We start from the raw sequence: 23,941 nt of genomic DNA on the forward strand, positions 1-23,941 counted from the left end.
TCTCTCTCTCTCTCTCTCTGTCTCTCTCTCTCTCTCTCTGTCTCTTGGAACACAGTTATTACCAAACTTTTACTACTTGTTTCATTGACATTCTTTTCTTTTTTTATCATCAGCACTTGCCCCCACAAAAATTCCATCTTTTATCTGTATTATTCTAATAGCCTCCTAATTTTCCTCTTTGTATCTGGGTTATTCAGTCTCCACTTCATCCTCCAAAGCACTGCCCTGTTGAAATTTTCCAAATGCAGGTCTGATACTTGCTCCATAAGTTTTAGAAGTTCATTATAAAATACAAACTTTTTCTTCTCTTTGGAACTCATAGCACTTAGCAGCGCAGCCCCACCTAATCTCCCTAGTATGATAATATATTTTTCTACCTCATGAACTGTATATTCCAAAACAACTGGTTTACTTCCTGTATGTAGCATATATAACTCCATTTTCCATCTCTGTGCCCTTGTATAGGTTGTCTCCCATGCCTGAAACCTTGTCTCCCCTCACTTCCACCTGTTGGAATTTCTGCTTCTGTTCAAGTTTTAGCTTGTGTGATCTCTGACAAGAGCCATCTGATTTTTTTCAGCTGTTAGTATTTTCCCTTTCAGAAATTTATTTTTGTTTGTTGTTGTTCAGTCATTTTCATTTGTGCCCAACTCTTTATGGTTCAATTTGACGTTTGCTTGGTAAAGATACTGGAGCAGTTGGACATTTCCTTCTCCAGCTCAATTTACAGATGAATAAATGGAGGCAAATAGAGCTAAGTGACTTGCCCAAGGTCACACAACTAGTGCTTGAAGGTGGATTTGAACTCAGGAAGATGTGTCTTTCTGACTCCAGGCCTGGTGCTCTATCTGCTGTGCCACCTAGCTGCCCTTCATTTTTATTTACTTGTTATAATTATTTTATCTCTCTATGTTGTTTCCTCCAAGCAGAGCACAAACTCCTTGAATGCAGGACTGTTTTGTTTTTATATCCCTAGTGCCTATATATTGAATTGAATTATATTGTATCTCCTGTAATATTTAGTGCTAATGCTCAATATGCAAGAGTTGCTTAATAAATGTTTATTAAATTTCAATAAGGATGAAACTGCTGAATTTACATAAAGACATGTGAATGACATTTGAATTGGAGGCAGCAATGGTATATTGGAAAGAGTACTAGATTTGGAGTCAGAGAACATGGGTTTGAATTCAGCCTCTGTCACTTGTTACTAACCTGGTCTTGGACAAATAATTTTACCCTCTCTGGACCTCAATTTCTTCATCCACAAAATAAATAATATATAAAAGAAATATAAAATAAAGGGGTTGGATGATATGACATTCAAGGTCCCTTCTCTTCTGAATCCATGATCCTTTGATCTATAGTATAATTGGAAGATCACTAGCCTGAAAATGGAAGTTCAATTTATAGCTTTGACTCTATGTAACACAATTGGGTAATCTTCAGTTTCTTCTATAAAATGACATAATCAAATTTGTACTATATACCTCACAGGTCAATTTGTAAATCCCACAATGTTGGTTAATAGAAAAACCCGACACAATATCTAACAATCCCATTTTAAAACTATGCTTCCTGCTCTCACAGCACTAACCAAAACGTGGGAGCATTAATAAACATGGGCCAGGCGGGAATTTGAAGCATTTATACATTTATTGCATGGACACCAACCAAATTTCAAATAAGTATCTGAGGGTCCAAGTTTATATGCTATAGCTAAAGCACTTACATCATATATTTCTCATGGGAAACTTCACTTAGTTTATTACATGAAGTGCCTAGCTTGCAAACTTTAGGAGGCCATTCCCTTGGGACACTTCCCTGCTTTCTTTCTTTCTTTCTTTTTTTTTTAAAGCAATCGGGGTTAAGTAACTTGCTCAAGGTTACACGGCCAGTTATTTCTGGGTGTGGTGCTGAGTATCTGAGCCCGGATTTGATCCAGGTCATCCCGACACTGGAGCCGCTGCTCTTACTCACTGAGCCACCCAGCCGCCCCTAAGCAATTGGGGTTAAGTAACTTGCTCAAGGTTACATGGCCAGGTGTTTCTGGGTGGGTGCTAAGTGTCTGAGCCCGGGATTTGATCTCCAGGTCTTCTCAACACTGGAGCCGGTGCTCTTACTCGCTGTGCTTCCTGGCCGCCCCAACTTCCCTGCTTTCTTATGTCATGTGTCACTACTTTATGTCACTCAAGTGGCCAGGGATTTAGGGGTAATAAGAATGTTCTAAACCTCCCTTGAAAGGGAGGATGAGCAATGGGGGGTGGTGAGTCAACATCCTGAGATACTAGGCCAAAGTGGTTGGAAACAGACTCATGGGAGTCCTTGGCCTGGATTCGAGCCCATGGCAGACCCCTCAAAGCTAACCCTTGACAGCACCCCCTACAAAACTATTGTTATCCTTTCCATAGTGCAATTTTCCAATCATGGTTTCTATATATTGCAGGTCAGCATAAGAAATTAAATGGGAATTTTTTGGGAGTTTTGTGTAAGCCACAGATGACACATGAAGGCTAGCAGATGATATAGAAAAAGTTTAGAAACTCAGAAATGCATAAAATACATGTATAGTATCATATAATGTAACCTGTGATCAAATATTTAGTCCATATTTTACAATAAGGTACTGTAAACATCCTTTAAAAGAATAAGAAAAAATTCAGACTTCTCTGGTATGAAGAGAAGGCTGAAAATTTTTACATAAATTTTGCAGATTGCAGGTCACTGTACCTCTAACCCTCAGAATGTGGAAGGATAACTGCAGAGCAGTTTTTAAAAATTATATTCAAATCACAGTGGTGTAGGGGCTCTGAACTCTCATGGATAATAAATTTACCATTATAAGAGAATAACTGAAAATATTCTTCAGTCTTAAGGAAAATAAAAACAGTTTTATGGGTTAATCATTATGCTGAGAGGAAATATAGCTCCCTGAGGCATAAACTGTATCCTTCTGACTTGTATACAGTGGAACCCAGTGCTTTTATCTCCAAAAAGATAAATTGTATCTTTAATAATCATGAATCATAATTAAAATAAAATTTTTCCAGAGGAACTTTTAAAACTTTGGGATTGAATTTCTTCATTGAATCTCAGAAAAGTCGTAAATAAAAATGGCAGAAAATGTAAAAGAATTGTTCTCAGCACATAGAAATGCCTAGTAGAAAATATTGTTTTTTATTTTCATCCATGTTTAAAAATTTAACTAATGATCTATTTAAGTTGAATTTTACTTCCAGATTTGCATATTTGTGGAAAACAAAATTCCATTCTGCCATTGTAAGTCACTGTTCATAAATCTTGACCTTACTGAATCAATCTTTGTTATATTATCTCTCTAGCATGGTGGCTAGTCAGGGACTGCTAGGTGAAGGCCACAAGAATTGGCAACTTGTATCAAACCTTGTTCTTTACTTGCTTTTGAAGTTTGCCTTGGGTCCGTTGATCTGGAGTTGTCTTTCTCTTCAATCAGGAAATTAGAATCTCTTTGCTTTAATTCTACTCCAACTTCAAATTCTTGGGGGGAGGAGGGCGCAGTTTTATTTTTGGTTCTAGTGTAAGGTTCCTCCCCAGCAAGTGGGGGGCTGGTGGAGAGGCTAACTGAGGTTAAGCATCACAAACCCAATGCCTCTTCTATATTACATCTTTTCAAATATTTGAAGTCTGTTATCATGCCCCCCCAAGTCTTCTCTCTAAGACTAATTGTCTCTAGTTCATTTAGCACATGCTGTGCAGTACAGGAAAAGAAAAAAAAGAAGAAAGAAACATTAGATAGGGAGTCAAAGGACCTGGCTTTGAAACCCAGTTTTGCTATTCATTATTTGCTTGACCTTGGACAAATCAATTAACCTCTCTGGGCCTCAGTTTCATTAACTATAAATGAAGGCGCTGAATTAGAAAAGCCCTTTGCAACTTTTTCATTCTTCTTTGCTCCCCTTAAGGTACACACTTTATAATTCAGCTAGACTGACTGGCTGGCTGTTCTTCACACAAGATACTCCATTTACTAACTCGATGCGTTTTCAAAAGTTATCTCTTTTTTGGGTGGGGAGGGGGAAAGGCAAGGCAATTCAGGCTAAGTGACTTGCCCAAGGTCACACAGCTAATACATGTGTCAAGTGTCTTGAGGCTGAATTTGAACTAAGGTCCTCCTGACTCCAGGGCTGGTGCTCTCTTCACTGTATCACCTAGCTGCCCCTCTAAAAGTTATCTCTTGACCTTTAATCATCCCCTTCTAACCTATACATCCTAGATTCCTTGACTTGCTTTAAGACTCAAATAAAAGTGCCTCATTTTTGAGAGCAACTTTCATCTACTCAGTATGTATTTTTTTATATATCTATTTGCATGTTGTCTCCCCCATTATGGACTACTTTGGGACAAGGATTGTTTTTTTTTCTTTTTCCTTTTCATTTCTTTGTATCTCTAGCACTTAGCATAGTGCCTGTTAATATAGTAAATACTTAAAATACTTATTGAGTGACTGACTGACTGTCATTTGTGGAGTTAGATGTAGAGAAGGAAATAGCTTCTAAAGTAATTTCTAGCTCTAATGTCTTTTGAACCAACCAGTTTCATTCTAAAGAAGAGAAAGGCCCAGAGTAGTTAAATGACTATCTGAAGGTTACATAATTAGTCAATGCAAAGGTGAAATTTGAACCAAGGCCATCTGATGGCAAACCCAGCATTCCTTTCTCTGTACCTCTTTCTTCATTCTTAAACTGAGCTGAAGCCAGATGTTTTGAATGGGGAATGAAGGTCCAAAATGACTTTCAGTCTCCAGACTGGAGTGAAACTGGATCATGAGTTTAATTTAGGAAAAGTAAAATGGAGCCAGGTGTCACTGAGATGTGCTCACATAGTTCATTCTTAGAATGATTTGAAGAAAACACTGTCCAGCGGAAGGAGGGCTAGCTTTGGTGTTGGGATCTTGTTTCACTTCTGTAGTAGTTCAGTATAGAGTTCTGTGACCCATGAAGCATATTTTCACCACACTGTTTCTGTTTTATGAATTAGCCTACCTTACCCAGTCATAGGTACTTGCCTTGACGTTTCCTGGAAATGTACCTTTCTCATTTTTATTTCTACATCTGGTCCATATAAGACCTTTATAGCAAAGTAGATGATATTTGAAGTAATGCCAACTCTGCCTTTAGAGTAAAGGGCAGAAATGCTGTAATCTGACTGAAAATTTTACGTTCACACTGACGTTTTTGTAACTGAATTGCAAGACCATGCCCTCATTAGAACTTCCATTAGAACATCCTATAACTTGTTCCTTTTTTATGATACTAAAGGGTTTTTAATTTGTAGTTTTAAACATTGATTGATTCAAGACTGAAATTTTTGCTGACATACTACTAGGAACTGGACAGTGGGTTTCCTGGCTGGAGATGTATACTCTAGGAATATGGGAGTAGGGGTAGAGAATTACAATCTGAGCTGTAACACTGAACATTGTGTCCATCAATCACTCAACTAAGCATACCACTACCACTTTGGGGGAGGACAGATGGTTCCAACCAGGAGCAGATGCTTTATTGTACGCTGGGAATCTGGGGGCTAGAGGTGATGATGAGTGAAGTAATTACATGTTCTGATTATAATTATAATAGTGTTTGATCATATCTTAACAATAATTGTTTTTACATTAATATATTATGACAGCTAGGCAGCATCGTGTGGAGTCAGAAGACCTGAATTCAAATTTACCCTCAAACACTTACCTGCTGTGTGACTCTGGGTAAGTCACTTAATCTCTGTTTGTCTCAGTTTCTTCATCTGTAAAATGAGGATGATAACAATAGCACTTAATTCCCGGTGTTGTTGTGAGGATCAAATGAGATATTTGAAAATTCTTTATAACCTTAATTGCCTTGCCTTCCCCCCTCCAAAAAAAAAAAAAACAAAACCAAAATGCTTTATAAGTGTTAAGGTGCTCCATAAATTTTAAAAAGAACTGTTTTATTTGGTTTCCTCAAGGTCTAAATCTATGATTTTGTTATCTTACTGGATATTACTGACAAACTATGAGTATATTTTTCTGTAGACTATTGCAAAAATTTAAAATAACATTTAAAAAATTAAATGAAGGTGTTAGAATGAAAGTTCATCTTCATAGGCTCATTGAAAATCCTTGGTACATTTCAGTAGCAAATAGATTTTTGGGAATTATATGTAACTTATGAATGGTAGTATACTTCTGATATAATTCTAAGTACCAGATTGTGTCTTGGTAGTTATTTAATAGATGTGAATTTTTTTTCAACCAACAGTGATATGTTGCCCAGTTTCTGCTATTTCCTTACATAATTGCTACATTTCTCAATAAGTCTGGGCTCTTCTGGATAACCCTTCTGTACTTTCTGATGCTGATGACTTGAACTTAAATTTCCATAATAAATCCCTGTGTTTCTTTTTTTTTTTTTTAAAGCAATTGGGGTTAAGTAACTTGCTCAAGGTCACACGGCCAGTTATTTCTGGGTGTGGTGCTGAGTATCTGAGTCCGGATTTGGTCCAGGTCATCCCGACACTGGAGCCGCTGCTCTTACTCGCTGAGCCACCTGGCCGCCCCTTGTTTCTTTTTTTTTTTTAATTATTTACTAGGGGAGGCCAGGTGGGCCAGTGAGTAAGAGCACTGGCTCCAGTGTAGGGATGACCTGGGGATCAAATCTGGGCTCAGACACTTAGCACCACACCCAGAAATAACTGGCCTTGTGAACTTGAGCAAGTTACTTAACCCCGATTGCTTTAAAAAAATTTATTTACTTTTAGTTTACAAAATTCAGTTCTACAGTCTCTTAAGTTTCAAATTTTCTCTCCTTCCCTTTCCTTCCCCCTCCCCCCTCCAATGGCATGTAATCAAATATAGGTTCTACAAATACCTTCATGTTGAACTTTAGTCATGTTGTAAAGGATTATAACCAATGGGCTGAACAATGAGAAAGAAGGGATAAAACAACAACAACAACAACAACAAAAACACAAGAGAGAGCAAATAGTTTTCTTCAATCTGCAGACTCCGTAGTTCTTTCTCTGGATGTGGATTTCCCTTTCCATCATGAGTCTTTTGTAGTTGTCTTCTAACCTTGTATTGCTGAGAGGAGCCCAGTCTATCAAAGTTAGTCATCACACATATGATATGTCTGTAATTGTGTGCAAAGTTCTTCTGGTTCTGCTCTCCTCACTCAGCATCAGTTTGTATAAGTCTCTCCAAGTTATTATGAAGTCTGTCTGCTCCTCATTTCTTATAGCACAGCAGTATTCCATTACATTCATATACCACAACTTGTTTAGCCATTCCCCAATTGATGGGCATTCCCTTGATTTCCAATTCTTTGCCACCACAAATAGAGCTGCTAAAAATATTTTTGTACATAAGGGTCTTTTCCCCACTTCTTTGATTTCTTTGAATCCCTGTGTTTCTATAAAGAAATTTGCATAATTTAGCTACTTGTTCAACATTAATTTATTGACATATCATTTGCTGAATTTATGTGGATATCTTTTGTGGAGAGCTTTTTGATTCCATCCTTAGATTTTAGCCACTTCATAGGCTCCATCCAGAAGTAAAAACTTTCACTTATATTTGACAAATTTAATTGTTTTATGAAGTGATTTCTTCCTGTTTCTGGAAGTTTTAAACAATGTATTCAGAGAATATCTCTATCTCTATCTCTTTCTCTCTCTCTCTCTCTCTCTCTCTGTATATATCTATATATCTATATCACTATTCTCCCTCTTTTTTTGATGAGGAAAGGCTAATCTTTTCTTAACTTCATTAGGGTGCTGGCCCTGTTTTTCATTAATACTATGTAGGTTTTTATTAAGATACTTTCCAATTTTGTTATTGTTCATTTTTTAGTTCTGAAAGTGTACATTAAGGCTGACATCATATAACTGTTAATTTCCTTAGGTTTCTTCTTCATTATCTTCTTATAATAATAATTTCTATTAGTAATGTTATGTGGTTTTGATATAATTCAATATTTGAGCATACTTTTTCTTTTTTTTCTGATTTAATTGATGTAAGAACATATAACAAACAAAACAGAAGCAAAAGTCCATAATTTATTATTTCAAAATTATCTGGGGATACTGAGAATTGATATGATTCACCAATGGTCAGACAGCTAATATATTTCATGGGCTGGACTGTAACCTGGGTCTTCATGATTTCAGTATATACTCTCTTCTAGCACCTAGTAAGGATTTAATGTATGCTTGTTGTTTAACTGATAGCATGTCTGCAGTACAGATAGTTGCCACTAGCAGAGGTGGTGGTGGTAGTAGTAGCAGTCATAGTAATAGTAATAGTTGTTGTTGCTGTAGTGATATTAGTAAACACAGACAGAATACTAGATTTGAGTAAATTCTACTTACAGTGCAGATTAGGCACCAGAGAAACTTTTAAACAAACACCACCTAGTTAGACTATATCAAGATGAGGTAATTTATTTGGGAAGGCATGGTGTTGATTAGAAAAGTCCATGACCAATTTGATGAGTTCTCCAATCAACTGGATGAGATATTAGGGTATATGGTCTTTTGATGGGAAGCAATTGAAGGTCTCCTCTCCATGAGGCACAGAAATGCCCATTTGCCCCTTGCTGAGAAGATATAGAGAATTGCTTCTGTTTGGTTGACTGATTATAGGAAAATGGATTCTTTTTAGAGGAGCTGTCCTGGACAAGCCAACTCTCTTTCTCTTGGACTTTGAGAAACTAAAAAGTATGTAGCAGAGTGAACCCACCGTCTTGGCCAGGTGTATGTGGGGAAATTGTGTCCATGCAGAGTAGACTTCCTGCTCCTCTCCCAGTGAAACTGTAATAGTTGCCTTGGATGTAGAAACATATGGGAGTTATGTGTGCACGCCCACATTTCTGAGTCTAGAGAGCCTAAGAATGAACTATCCTAGGTAAATATGATAGCATTTAAGGTAATGAGAATTCTAAAGAAGAAGCTGTTAGGAGCAAAACTATACTTGTAAATAGGACATACAAGAATATTTCAAGGACAATATTCTTGAACTTCAACTTCCTGTGTACAGGGTGGAGGAATTTGATTTTTTAGGCAGTGTAATAGTAATGAAATTTGAAGATCACTTTGTATTGCCAAGCTAACAGGTACTTAGCATTTAGTTTCAAATTAAGCCTCTGTAAAGAAACAGAAGGTATGAACCCTTGTTGCTGATGTAACAGGAAGGGGCTGAACAGGGAAGAGCTAATACTGTATATAAAGAAAAGCCCTAGCTGGGAGAGTCAGAACTTCTTGGGGCATGAATCATGGAGGCAGAGCAGCTACTGGCAGGGGGAGAGAGAGAGAGAGAGAGAGAGTGTGTGTGTGTGTGTGTGTGTGTGTGTGTGTGTGAATATTGTTGTAATTCTGCTAAACTTGATGTGTGTAGATATTGTTGTGGCTCTGTTAAGTTTTCTCTTCCCAGGAAAAGAGACTGTGAAGGACTTGAGGTGGAGTGGACACTGTGAGCTCCAATGTGGAACAGGAACTGCATAGAGAGCTGGACAAGGAAGTGGGAACTGTCTGCCTTTGAATTCAGGTGGCAGTTGGTTAGATTTGGGCAGGAGCTGGGGCCATGGAAAAGGAATCATGGAAGCTGAAAGCCTGCCTCCAGTCAAGATGAAAAGACCTCTGTGGGTACTGAGTAATGACTTATGAAATTGTCTGAGTACTGACTGATGAAATAGTGTGCTGAGTAGTGACTGAAGAAATTGTAACTTAATTGTACTTCATGGGTGGAGGACTTTGACTTTTGTACTTTGTGATTGAATTAAGGGCTTAGTGATTAACTAAATTAACATACTTTGTGTAAAACTAGGTGACCACTCTGGTGAAAACTACATGGCCATTTTAGTATTAAGTTGTGAAGTTATAACATTCTGAATACTGTACTTTGTTTATTGTGAATGTTTTGCTCTGATTTGTTACTGAATAAATAGAGAGTTCACTATACTGAGTAATCAAAATCTTTAAAGCTATTCACAGCAGCAGTCCTCTGGAAAGCTGTGCATGCTTGGCTTTACAGGCAGCATGATTCCAGAAACTAGCTAAAGGAGGGTGATTTGTGGGGTATCATCAATGGTGAAGGTACCCCTAAGTTTTAAAGTTCCTACATTTGAGAGTTCCTAAAAATTCAGGGATCAGATCTTCTAAAGAAAGATTTCTAGTGCTAGATGATTCTGGGAGAAAGAGAGTCACTTCTATAGTTCCTCAGCAGCATATTAAAAGAAAGGCAATGCTAGTGAGTTATTTGGATAGTATTGGACTGATGGGAAAGAGTGACTGCTTGTTCTGCAGCCTTCAAAGTATGTTGGTCTTTGGAGGGTAGTTCAAACCATAAAGGAGCATTATGAGTCTGGGAGGGATTGTATGGGACTGTGAAAAACAAATTCTCATTAGAATATCAGAAATTTTCCATGTTTGACTATTATGGGCCTCTGTACTCCTTATAATTTCCCATTTTTTATATTTGAATGTGTCCTGAAATAATGACTGAGGTGTTGTTATTTAAGCCAAGAGGCAAATCTGAGAGTGAGCAGGAGGAGCCATATGTTTTTATCATATTTATTGGGAATTATAGATAGAGATGTGATTGTGTAAAAAGGATCAGGTAAATGTGCTTATAGTTACTGTGTAACATTTGCCAAAAGCCAGCACAGCACATTAATTTCTGAGCAGATAACTGCTCAGACAGGGCACCTCACCAGAAGACTGAACTCAAAGGATTGCTTCAGGAGATACAACTGTTTTCCAACTGAAAAGGAAAGATTTCTTTAGTTCATAGTTCTGTCAATAGACTCCATTGTTCTTTTTTAGTTGTTTCAGTTGTGTCCAACGTTTTGTGAATCCATTTGGAGTTTTCTTGGCAGAGATACTAGAGTAGTTTGCCATTTTCTTCTCTGGCTAATTTTACAGATTAGGAAACTGAGGCAAACAGGGTTAAGTGACTTGCCCAAGGTCACACAGCTAGTAAGTGTCTGGGACTACATTTTAACTCATGTCTTCCTGACTCCAGACCCAGCACTTTACCTAGCTGCCATAGACTCCATTGTAAGAAGAAAGCTTGTAAGATAGTTTGATGAGAATAAGGCTATGTCTTCAGACAAAGCCATGGACCATATTGACTATTTTACCTCAAATAACTTGATCAAGTTTATATAAAACAACAACAAGCAACAAGAATTTCCCTAGTTATTAGCACTCTTCCTCTTGAAACAATTTTACATTACATTTGAGGTAGCAGGTTACCCTACTAGACAGCTCTGGTTTTGGCATCTGGTGAGTCCTGTGTTCAAGTCCTTCCTGCCTCTAAGATATTGTCTGTGTGACTCTTGGCAAGTCACTTAGCCTTTCAGTGTCCCAGTCAACCCTCTATGACTGTATGTGTCCAGGCTTCCAACCAGAGACTTGGGCATTTTGCATGCTATTGAAATATGTGGAGGGATATGTGATATGAAATTTATGAAGAGAATGCTGAATGTGACATGATATTACTATGTACATTCCCAAGTGGTGTTGAGGTCAGAACTTCTCTGGGGAGAAAGAGACATGTGGTTGCATAGTTACTCTTCAGGAGAGACATATGAAGAGAGATGAGAAACTATATTCTTCTCTTTTAGTTTGAGATGAAGATATCTCACCCCCTGCTGAAGAGCTCTATCGCTCATGTATTTTCTTCTATATTCTCATCGAGAGAACATTTCCAATTTCTATTTGTGATTTTGCTTTTATAAATAGGTTTATTTGCTTTTAGCTATTTATAAAGGTCTTTTGTATAACCAATGTTTGTTGGAAAGGGTGAATGTCAGCTTGGGGCTACCTTCTCCCTTAAGAGTAACTACAGAAATAGATTTCCTTCTGAACTCAGATTTGTGCTTTCAGTCTAGAGATATCTGAAGGAAATAGACACAATTTTAGTTCATCAATCTTTTTGAAGAGGAAAGGAGAAAAGAAGACCTGGCAACATGATGCTCCTGAGGCTTTCCTATCTGCCTCTCTCTTTATCCCACATGCCCTTAAGGTAAAATGCTGACAGAACAGACCCTACTTTGGCTCTCTTCCACTCCACAGAGGCTAGCCAGGTCTCAGATCACATCTATCTTGGCCACACACAAACCACAGCTATACATTCAGAAAACCCATGTGGACGTGCCCATCTTATATATAAATTGAAGAATAGTTGCTGATCTGCTTTGATAGGAATGGTCTATATGAAATCACAGATTCATACTCTGCCTTTGGAGGGGAGTCCAAATGACAGGGGAGCACATATTTTGAGCCTGGGAGGGATGGTGGAGGATTCTATGAGAAAGAGAGACTAACTGGAGTGTCAAAGAGCTGCCTGGATAGCAATTCCATTCCCTCTTGGGCTAGAGTCTATGGAATGTCCTAAGGTACTTATTTTGCAGCTGTTTATACTTTCCTGTGAATCCCTTGCATATTTTGCATTTTCTGTGTGGGTGAAGGAAAATAAAGGAAATATATTTTTATCTCTCTTGTATTTGTACATATACATGCATATATGATCTAAAGTATATATGTGTATCTGGTATAAAGGCTGGAATTGAAAAACAAAAGTGAAAATAGTCTTTTCTCAAAGAGCTTATGTTCTTTGGTCATAGACAATATGTGCATATGTGTATATGTGTATATGTGCATATGTGTATATGTGTATATGAATGTGTATGTTTTGGAAGTAAGTAGTAGGGAGTTACATTTTTCTTTTTATATTGATGTCTAGGAGTATGCTAGAGCCAGTTCAAACCAGGTCTTAGAGTGTATTGTGAAATTTTTAGTGTGAAAATTTACCTTTTTGTAAATCAGCAAATACTACAAACCAGGGCTTGATTTATTTTATTGTTGGTTGTGTAGACTTAAGAAAGTGTTAATATGAAAATAAGAAAATGTTAATAACGCAGATTAATCTTTGAAGTGTGTTGTAAGTACATTTCCCCCTTGGAGAGCCTGTTGTTAAATATTTATTAGCATGCTCCTAACTAGAACCTATCATATTTTTTGTGCTTATAGTTTAAGAGCTCAACAGAGCTCCAGCAGTCAGAAACCTTTTTCTGCCATTGTAGATAGGCACCTATCCAGCTCTTAGGAAGTTTTTTTTTTCATTGCCCAGGGTCATGCAGTGAAGATTTGTCAGAGACAGAAGATGAATGCATGCCATCTTGACTCTTAGGATATCCCTTTATCTACACTGCTCAGATGACTCAAGTCTAGCATCAAATAGGGACTTGATAAAGGTTTGTTTAATTAAACTTGACAATAACCAAACCACTTTAAAGGAATGAATTGATCAGTCTGGTAAATAAAAACTTCACTTTGCATCAATTTATGTAAATTTTCCTATTATTTTTGAAACCATTGCCCTCACTATTTTTCATAGCATAACAGTTCACCATCACAATAATATTCTACAACTTGTTCATCCATTACTTAATTGATGGGCATCCCCTCGATTTCCAATTCTTTGCCACCACAAAAAGAATTCTTATAAATATTTTTGTACATAATTATATAGATGGGTATGCAGTTTTAAAGCCCTTTGGGCATAGATGCCAACTGTTCTCCAGAATGGTTGGAGAATTCACAACTCCACCAACAGTTCGTTAGTGTACCTATTTTCTCTCATCCCTTCCAACATTTCTCATTTCTGATAATTGTGAGATGGTGCATCAAAATGATTTTATTTGCATTTTTCTATCAATAGAGATTTAAAGCATTTTTCATATGACTATAGATAGCTCTGATTTTGTCTTCTGAAAACTGGTTGTTCATATCTTTTGGCAATTTATGAATTGGGAAAAGGCTTTTACTTTTATAAATCTGCTTAGTTCCCCATGCAGTTATCTCTTCCAAATAAGGGGGTTTAGGTGTATGATACCCCTGCAATCTGGAAAATCCATGTAAAATTTCTGACCCTCACTTCAACCAGAAAAGTCTGAATGTTTTTTTTTGGGGGGGGTTTGCACTACCTTATTATAAATTTTTGGTTAAATATTTGGTCATAGGCTATATTATACAATACTATCCATATATTTTATGCATTTCTGAGTTTCTAAACGTTTTTCTGAGTTACCTGCTGATCTTTGTGCATCTTCCACAAAGCTCTTAAAAATTCCCACTTAATTTCTTATGTTGATTTGCCATATATCAAAATCACAATGGGGAAAGTTGTCATGTGGAAGTGATACTTGTATACTTGAGAAAAGAGGAATTTGTCAGAAAATTTGTAAAAATAATTATTACTTCATTGTCTATGGTACCTCCTATAAAAATGGCAGCTAAAAAAGAAAGCTCATAGAGCCCTCTCTTACAGATTTTTGAACTGGAAGGAACCAGTGCTTTATTTAATCTGCCCCACTCCATTTTATAGATCAGGGGAATGAGACCTAGGTAAGGGAAGGCACTTATCTAAATCTACTTTTCTCCTTGGTCAAAATGGAAGAAAGTTTAGTTTTAGTAGTCATTCAGAGGAGAGGAAAAATACCCTCTTCACAAAGTTTTTTCACTGAATTGTGCAAAATTTTACTCCACATGGTGTATGATGTTCCCCTACCTTCTGTAACCACTGTTGCATTAATCACAAAATAGATGTTTATCTTATAGATTTTTTTTAGAAATCTGAAACTGCAATTTCATTAGCATGAGGAGGTTCCATTGGAGGAAGTCCCTTCACCTAAGCAGGTCAGATGTATTTTGGTAATAGAATCTTAGAGAATTGCCTGAGGCACTGAGATGACAAATGACTTGCCCAGGGCCATCCAACTGTATGTATCTGGATCAAGACTTGAACCCTGGTCTTCCTGGATGTAAGATAAGCTCTTTAGGCATTATAAATGCCACTTTGTATGTGTATTTTCTAATTGGTGTATCTGCCTGTGAAAATGGTCTTAGTGACTCCAAGTCTGGCCTTCTAGCCACTGCACTAGGTTGCTTCTCCATAGGAGGATTATAAGACTCAGTTACTTCATCTTTGTTAAGTGTTTAAAGTGGTGGTGGTAGTGAGGTCCTTAACCTTGGTTTCCCAGACTTGCTTGTTTTAAATATTTTGATGGTGATATTTCAATATAATCGATTTCCTTTGTAATCACATATATTTTATTTTATCTATTTAAAAACCTTGGGGCAGTTAGGTGGTACAGTTGATAGAGCATAATCCTAGAGTGAGGAGGACCTGAATTCAAATCCACCCTCAGACACATACTAACTGTGTGACCCTGGGCAAGTCAATTAACTCCAATTGTCTAAAAACACTAAAACTTTTTCTGAGGAGAGGTCCAAATATTTTGCCAGATGGCCCAAGGGATCTATGACACAAAAATGGTTAAAGAGCTGTAGTCTAGGGGCAGCTAGGTGGCACAGTGAATGGAGCACAGGCCCTGGAATCAGGAGGACCTGAGTTTAAATCCGGCCTTAGACACTTAACACACACACAAAAACCTAGCCATGTGACCTTGGGCAAGTCACTTAACCCCAATTGCCCTCCAAAAAGCAAAGAAATTTAAAAAAAATTTTAAAAAGAGCCATAGTCTAGACATCCTTACATGAGAAGCTATAATCTTCATTTTTGCATATTTAAAAATTCAATATATGCAAAGTATGGAAGATCTTTTAATGGAAGGAAGTTAATATGAATAAGACAAATAAGACAAAATAATTTTTAAAAATCTTGCCATTTTTTCTTGCTGCAATCCTGGGTCCCTATGAGGGGACTTAGATCCTAAATACAGGATAACAAAGTAGATGGTTTCATATTTTGGTCCTAGATTTTTAAAGAACCCATTGATTTTCACCTTTGGACCCTGTGGATTTTGTAAGCAGAAAACTGGTAGGGAAACTAACAAACAAAAATAATATTTTGAGCAGTCAAAGGTCAAGATAGTTTAGATGAAAACTGAAAATAGAGCTTTGACAAACTAGAAGTGAATTTTTAAATGAGTATAAGACCATTGTAAAACCATATTGATGTTTTGAATCTTAAATTCTATTTTAAGGTTGGGTAATGGCTTGTTGTTTTATGAGCTTGGGCCATGTTGTCAGCACCATCTCTTTAATCTTAACTTTGCCTCCAGCCAAAATAAATCTTAATGTTGTAAACTATATGGTAACATAACTGCCTAGTTCAGTAGCTAACATTTCCCCCCCTAAATGTCACTAATATCTTTCTGTGGCAAAAAAGAAAGAAAGAATAAAGGGGAAAATGCTTTCCTTTGCATTTGAAAGTTAAATGTGTGCTATGAGAGAATGACACTGGGGATGAAGGCTATTGCAGTTTCTCCTTTTATTTATTTTTTATTCTAATATCAATAAGAAACATGAAATAATAAATTTCAATAAAGTCTTGATTTTAGGTGTTCCTTTGCCTTGCCTTCCTTTCCTTTCCCTTTCCATCCTTCCTTTCCTTTTCTCCAGCTAAGAAAGTTAAGAGATGTGGGTATTCCATTAGTATTTTAAAGGCTTTTAAAGCTGTTCCCTTTATGGTAGAACCCAAATTAGTGAGGATATAATAAAAGGGCATTCAGTTACCCTTGATGAATTGAAGTCAGATATCCTGTGGAAATGAAAGATCTAGTGGCTGGAATTTCTGAGCTACCTACTACTGTCACTGATCTGTGAAAGACATGAAAAAGGAGAGATGCCTAAGAACAAGAAAAAGGGAGAGAGAGGGAGAAAGAGAGAAAGATTTAGAAACTGCATGCTATAGACCAGTGAACTTAACTTCAGTTGCTTTCAGAATTATAGAATATCATATTTATCAATTAATTAATTAATAAGCCCTTAAGTGCCTACTATATGTACTAGACAGTCTAGGCCCTGAGATTCAAAGACATATACAAAATTCTGACCTCAAGGGATTTACATTCTGACATTAAAATAAAATCCAGATTCAAAAAAGAATGTAATGTTGAGAAATCATTAATCAATAACGATCAAATTATTAATCAATAATGAGGACTTCATCAAGAAAAGGTTCTGCCAGACTAACCTCATTTCCTTTTATTGACAGACTGGAGTGGGGGAGTGAAGGAAAGGGAAGGGAGTAAGAATTTATACAGCACCTTTTCATGTCATTTCATGTCAGGCACTGCTAAACGCTTAGCAAATATCATCTCTTGATTTGTTCCACATAACAATTCTGCAAGGTAGGTGCTATTGTTATTCTCATTGTATAGTTGATGAAATGGAGGCTAACAAGTTAAGTGACTTGCCCATAGTCACACAGTTAGTAAGCATCAGAGGTCAGATCTGAACTCAGGTCTTCCTGATTCTAGACCTAGCACTCCTAACACTATAACCTAGCTGCCTCAGCGTTGTTTACCAGGACTGGTAAATTAGAGTAATTCTATAGATATACTTAATTAAATTTGAGCAATATATATGACAAAGTTTCTCATGTTTTTCTCAAGGACAAAGTACTAAGATATGAACAATCTTATAGTTTAATGAGGTGGATATGGAACGAAGTGTCTAAAGCTAGTTAGTAGGTCTCCCGACTGGCCATTTTCACTGGCTGATCCTCATTCCTGGAATGTTCACCCACCTTATCTTTATCCTCCTGGTTTCTTCAAGTTAAAATTTCATATATACAGGAAACCTTTCCCAATCCCTCTTAATTCTTATGTTTTCTCTCCATCAATTATTTCAAGTTTATCATATATATGTATCTTTATGTCTATCACTTTTTTGTACATAGTCATTTGCATGTTGTCTCCTCCATTAGATTGTGAGTTCCTAAGAGTAGTGACTATCTTTTGTTTTTTGCCTTTTTTTGGGGGGGGGAGGCAGGGCAATTGTGGTTAAGTGACTTGCCCAAGGTCACATGGCTAGTAAGTGTTAAGTGTCTGAGGTCACATTTGAACTCAGGTCCTCCTGGCTCCAGGGCCAGTGCTCTTCACCATGCCACCTAGCCGCCCCCCAGTGACTATCTTTTACCTTTCTTTGTATCTTTAGCACTCAGCAGTATCTGACACGTAGTGGCCACTTACTAGGACCGATTGACTAGTCCAACTTGTCCCTAAACAGAAATCCCCTTGACCATGTCCCTAATAAGGGGTCACCCTGATTATTCTTGAAAAAAAATCTTTAGTGGGAAGATGCTCAACTTCCCTCTGAAAAAGCTCATTCTATTTTCGTGAAGCTCTAAATTTTAGGAAAATTTTTCTTACACTAAAACTCAAATCTGCCTTTTTCTAGCAAGTACCCTTGGCTCCCTCCGGGGCCAAGTAGTATAAACTTTATCTTTTCTTCATGATAGCTGTTCTAGTATGAAAAACTGTTCTACTATCTGTCTTAGTCTTATCTTCCCCAGGTTAGTAATTCTCAGTTGAATTTTTGTAGGATATTTGAGTGGTGTGCTTGTCAGATTACATTAATCTACTCTCTCTCTGTTCATCTCTGTCTGTCTCTCTCCCTCTTTCTCTCTCTCTCCTCTTCCTCTCTCCCTCTCTTTTTCTCCCCCATCTCTCTCTCTCTCTCTCTCTCTCTCTCTCTCTCTCTCTCTCTCTCTCTCTCTCTCTCTCTCTCTCTCTCTCTCTCTTCCTCTCCTAGTTATCTATACACTATCATCTTCTACCCCTATTAGAATGTAAGCTGTTTGAGGGCAAGCACTGTTTTTAAAAAAAAATTTCTTTGTGTCTCTTGTGCTTGACTCAGTGTTTGGCACAAAGTAAATCTTTAATAAATGCTTTTTGATTGTGAGTTAGGTGCTAATGAGACCAAATCTGAGGGGATGCCACAGACAATCATGCATTCTTTTATGGCACAAAGAATGAACAGTCTACAGATTTATTAGGTTCTACAGTGAGCTTAGTGACTATCATGCTAGATTTTAATAAATTATAATAATTATATAATATAATTATACATAAATTATAACACTTAAATTATGATAATTAAATATAACAATATCATAATATGATGGTTTAGTCACAATGTTACATAACCTTAACTATGCTTTCTCTTCTGTAAAGCAATTCTTTTACATCTCTTAACTCACTCTCCCACTAATACACAACAGCATCTCTAAACCTTTCCATTCCTCCTGAAACCTCCCATGACCCTCCCTTTTCTCTGCCTTCTTAGGTGAGAACCTTGTCTCATATTTTACTGAAAAAAATTGAGGTCATTTGCTGAGAACTGGTTCTTCTCCCCTTCTCATCTCAAATCACCCATATACCTTCTGCCTCATCTTCTCATCCACTCCTCAATCATATGAAGAGGTCACCCTTCTTCTTGCCAAGGCAAATCCATTCTGTCTTCTCCAAAAGATTACCCTTTCTATTATCCCCACTCCCTTACTTTTCTTCAATCTTTTTGTCTACTGACTGCTTCTGTACTGTCTACAAAAATGCCCATTTCTCCTCCATCCTGAAAAAAAAAAACCCCACCTCACTTGATTTACCCATCCCCACTTGCTATCACCCCATACCTCTCCTCCCTTTTGTGGCTAAGGTCCTGGAGAAAGTCATCTACAATAAGTGCATCCACTGTATTCCTCTCCCTCTATTCTTCACTCTTTACGGTCTGGTTTCTTAGCCCACCATTCGACAGAAACTACTCTCTTCAAACTTATTAATTATCGCTTAATTGACATATCTAATGCTCTTTGTTCAGTCCTCACTATTCTTGATCTCTCTATTGCATTGACATAGTTGGTCACCCTCTATGTCAATATTTCTTTCTTCTCTCTAGGTTTTTGTGACACTACTCTCTCTAGGCTCCCTCCTAACTTATCTGACCAATCTTTCCAGACTCCTCTGTGAGATCTTCACATAGATAATGCTTACTATCCATGAGTGTCCTACAGGGTTCTGTCCTGTGGTGTTTTTTCTTCTCCTTCTATACTATTTCACTTGGTGAACTTAATTATAATTTCTTTGTTAATGATTCTTAAATTAACTTATCCAGACCCATTCTCTTCACTGACCTTCAGTCTTGCAACTAGCCTGATCAATATAGATACAGAATAGTAAAATAATGTGACTGAAAAATCAAGAAAAATCTTACAGGAAGTATGTACATTGCCTTAGTGAAGTAATTTCCATTTTATGCAAATCAGTACTCATTAAACTGTGCAGCTCGTACTTCCTACTGCCAAAACTCATATTGAATCAGGGGAAAACATGCATTGTCATTTGTATTGCAGAAAATGTGTTAATGTTAGTAACAATCAATTGCTTTAAAAATGAATTTATGAAATGGAGTATAGGACAAAATACTGAGATTGTAGTATCCTGGCCAATGTAGGGTTACTCTGAGAGAATTTTTTTTAAAGCAATTGGGGTTAAGTAACTTGCTCAAGGTTACATGGCCAGTTATTTCTGGGTGTGGTGCTAAGTATCTGAGCCCGGATTTGATCCCCAGATCATCCCCACACTGGGGCCGGTGCTCTTATTCACTGTGCTACCTGGCCGCCCCTCTGAGAGAAATTTTAATAAGCTTTGTATTTAAATTTTATATTAATATGTTTGATCACCATAGCAGAAAGACATGGTGCTAATGATAAAGCCAGGTTTGCTGTCTGATTAATGAAAGGAGATGGCAAGAATTTGCTACAGGAACTGAGCTACTTTGTCTAGAAGCACTAATCATTATAATTTATTAAGGGAAACTTCTTCCAATACCCTGAGTCATAGCTACCACCAAGTTTTCTGAATTACTTCCCAACATAATTTATTTTCTCACTTGCCTAAAAAGTTTCCCAGGGAGATTTTTTTCAAAGGATGGAAATAGCAAAATAATAGCACTATCAAAATGAAACAAAAAAAAATGTAAGCAATGAAAGATGGATCATAAACTCTGGCATTTTCTATAATAGTGTCATGTGGTATATAGGAAAACACAGAAGAAGAAAACATGTTCATTGATGCCCCTGTTAATTTGACTGGGGATTTAAATACAATTTTATGGCACATTCTTTCAAAATATCTAATAGCCCATAAACAGAATCCCTATTTCACTCTATTCTTGCCTACTGGAGCCTATCCTGAAAGACAACACTTGGTATTTCTCTGTGATATGGAACAGCTCACAAGCACATTATATTTGTGTCTCAAACTCTATTTTTATGCAGTAACAAGTTTTGTGTGATTGCCCCATCACATGTCAATGTTTAGCACATAGGTCTTTAATGAGTGTTTATTGATTGATGCGTGCATTCTAGACCTAATCTGGCAATGGGGACAGTATGGTATCCCCTAAAGAAAATCCTCATCTTCCTCATGACTCTTATCTTCATCTACTTGCTCCGAACTTTTTATTTTGTCTCATGCTGCGTCATAGGAGTTGACTGCCTACTGACATCCTTCATTCTCTGCCACCTTCTTTTGACTCCCTGAAGGTTTGCTATTCCCAATCCACTTCAGTATAAGAGATGGGGAAGATCTCTTGCATCAGAGCTGAGCTTTAAGGACATTCATCAAAGAGTGCCCAAATTTATCCTTATGTCTGAAATGATATTCCCCTGTTAAATTCTTAGGAAACCTTTAAAGCTCAACTCATATGTTCTCTTCTTTCTCCCCCAAAGAAGGTGATGTTTTTTCTCCATCTCATACTTCACATACCGCTTCCTTTGTACCTCTTTTTATACTTTATTATGGACTGATTTGGAAAATGATTGTTTGCGGTTGGGTCATATCTTTCTCTTGGACTATAAGCCCTGTGGGGGCAGGGAGCCAAGTTATATCTGAACTTTGTATCTCCCGCAGAGTTTAGTATACTGCTTGGTACAAGTAGGCACTTAATGCATTTTTGTCTTATTGAATGACAGGTATCTGTAACAACAGGTACAAAAGTTCCCCTTTTCTCTGGAGAGTAGGTATTGGGTGACTATTCTGGACTAGGATGGATTATAGGATTATGCATATAGAATTTGAAAGGACCTCAAAGAACATTTAGTCCACTCTTCCTTCTCAATTTACAGATGAGGAAGTTGAGGCCAAGATCAAATGAGTGGGACTTGAATTCAGGTCCACTGACTCAGAGACAATGTTTTTTTCTTATACAATGTTAATGAGGGCAAGATTCCTTACCCTGAGGTCTGTTAATTCATTTTTTATGAAAAATATTTTGATAACTATTTTAATATAATTGATTTCCTTTGTAATGCTATACATTTCATTTTATGAATGGAAAAACTTTTTGAGTAGGAGTCTATAGGGTTCACCAGACTGCCAAAGAAGTCCTTGATGTGAAAAAATACCAAGAACCCCTGATAAACAATCATTTTAGCTTGGATTTGTTAGGATAGTTAGCACCTGAGCTACCCATCAACCAAAGTGATTAGCTTTATATGCTAACCAATTTTTTCAGATAATTTCCAATTGTCACTTCATAATATGAAGTATAGTGCAGATACAAATTCAATGAGTATAAATTAAATTAAAACATTAAAAATTATTAGAGATTTTTTTTTCATCATGTTGTTCAGTCTTTTCAGTCATGTCCAACTCTTCATGACTCCATTTGAGGTTTTCTTAGTAAAGAGACTGGAGTAGTTTGTCACTTCCTTCTCCAGCCCATTTTAAAGATGAAGAATTGAGGCAAAGAGGGCTAAGTGGTTCATCCAGGGTCACACAGCTAATTAGTGTCTCATCTGAGACTGGATTTAAATTCAGGTCTTCCTGACTATAGGCCATACATTTACAGCTCTTTCCACTGAACCACCTACCTGCCTCATCATCATGTTATTGTCCTTCAGAACTTTAAGACTCCAATGGTATAGGGGCAGCCAGGTGGCTCAGCGAGTAAGAGTACTGGCTCCAGTGTTGGGACGACCTGGAGATCGAATCCCGGGCTCAGACACTTAGCACCCACCCAGAAACACCTGGCCGTGTAACCTTGAGCAAGTTACTTAACCCCAATTGCTTAAAAAAAAAAGATATAAAAAGACTCCAATGGTATAGCAGAAAGAACACAAAACTTGGAGTCTAGAGAGATGTGTATTTGGGTCTTGTCTTTGACACTTATTGAATATGTCCTCACAGATGTGATATTTTCTGAGACTCTGATACATGCCATCTAAAAAGTATGATAATACCAATAAGGAGAGGGAATATGGCAGAGGATGAACTGGTCTTAGACTCAGCATGACTTGTGTTCAAATTCTGCCTCTGACATTTGCCATCCTAGTGACATCAGACAAGTCACTTACCTTTTCAGCATTCCAGCCAATTCTCTACCACTTAGAGTTGTAGTATAGTCACTGAACTGAATTGAGAGGGGGACATTTCTTTAATGGTGAGCTGCCTATACTGGTTTAATTATAGGTCTGAACAAAATACAAACTTGTAATATATGCTTCCCAGGATGAGTATATTGGTCAAATGAGAGAATACATTTAATATATAATCTTTTTAAATCTTAAAATTCCAAACATACCTATTGCATTCAAGGTATATAATTTTCTCTGGGTGTGTTTTCCCTTTCCTTGTGCCCATCAAAACCCTTCTCTGGCTTTAGCAGATGGTTTCAGAAGGTTGCTGTGTCCAACAGATTCCTTACCATGTAGCCAAAGTAGTGATCGACTCTCTTAACTAGATTGGTCCTTAAACAATAGACCAGTGGCACCTTTGTGCCCGTGGCACAGTCCAGGGTCACTTCTCTACTATAATTAAGCAGTAAAGGAAGAATTTAGAAAAAATTATCATGGCAATATGAATATTTGAAAAATAAAACCATGTTAGAATAATAGTGAGATCATAGATTTAGATCTGGAAGAGACCTCAGAGGTCACTGAGTCAAAGTGAGGCCAACAGAGGTTTAGTGATTTGCATAGTTAGCAAGTGTCCATGGAGACATTACATCTAGTGCTAGCCACTACCCTGCCTTTTCCTCACTTCGTATTAATGATGTTCTTATCAGCTTGCTACCCATTTAGATGAGTGTTTACTTCCTTACCTGGCTTTTATTATAG

Source organism: Petaurus breviceps, unplaced genomic scaffold (genome assembly GCF_028583685.1).
Source record: "Petaurus breviceps papuanus isolate PSGF00001 unplaced genomic scaffold, PetGlider_PUasm1.0 90977, whole genome shotgun sequence".
In the NCBI taxonomy this organism is placed as follows: Eukaryota; Metazoa; Chordata; class Mammalia; order Diprotodontia; family Petauridae; genus Petaurus; species Petaurus breviceps.